Here is a 731-nt window from a genome sequence, read left to right on the forward strand (position 1 = left end):
TAACGTTTCATTTTGCCCCAGAAAAGCATACTTCATATGGTTTGGCAAGGTTTTCAGCTCTACTGTTGGTGGTTATTCCAAGGATGGTTTTTGTGTTTTTCTTTCTTTATTCATTGTCAGCTTTTCATCTTTGGTTGTTGTTTCCCGATCGCATTGTAGGTTACTATAGATGCAGTCACATCCTGTGAACCCTGAGCCCTGATTTCTCTACTTAAGTATGTTCCCTACTGAGACCAGTGTGGTGAGTAGGTTGATGTCCAAACTAATGAGTAAATGGTAATCCGTGATTGGGGAAGTTCTTGACTAATCCTTTAAAGCACTCCCATGCAGCACTCAAGGTTTCAAATTCTTCCTGCTCGAAGTTCATGATCTCTCTCCGCCTCCTTGCGTTTGTGGTGGGTGGGAAGTATTTCTACATGAATTTCTCCACCAACTTTTCCCAGGTTGTGATCTCACCAGGCTCCAAAGAACTTACCCATTGCTTTACGTCGTCACGCAGAGATTCTGGGGTGATTCCAGGAATCACAAACGAGTTGCACGTCTCCAGGAAATGTTTCATGTGGGCGTGAGGGTCTTCTCCACGAGCACCCCCAAATTATCCAGTTGTTTGGGGCATTTGTAACATCACAAATTTCATCTCAAATCTTGTCCCATCTAGCGTTGGGTATATGATCCTTGGTGAGAAATCATACAACCCAGGAGACGCTTACTCCCGCATGGGACGCGTACTA

At 44.3% G+C, this 731-nt stretch overlaps 1 non-coding gene across 1 annotated transcript; it reads left to right on the plus strand.

Annotated features, from left to right (window-relative positions):
• The first annotated feature begins 278 nt into the window (after positions 1–278).
• On the plus strand, positions 279–384 carry LOC120069469 (small nucleolar RNA R71). Its single transcript, XR_005479548.1, has one exon. It is a non-coding gene; the product is annotated as a small nucleolar RNA R71 (small nucleolar RNA).
• Positions 385–731: the final 347 nt, after the last annotated feature.

This window comes from Benincasa hispida, chromosome 11 (assembly GCF_027475165.1).
Source record: "Benincasa hispida cultivar pf3 chromosome 11, pf3_genome.v1.1, whole genome shotgun sequence".
Classification (NCBI taxonomy): Eukaryota; Viridiplantae; Streptophyta; class Magnoliopsida; order Cucurbitales; family Cucurbitaceae; genus Benincasa; species Benincasa hispida.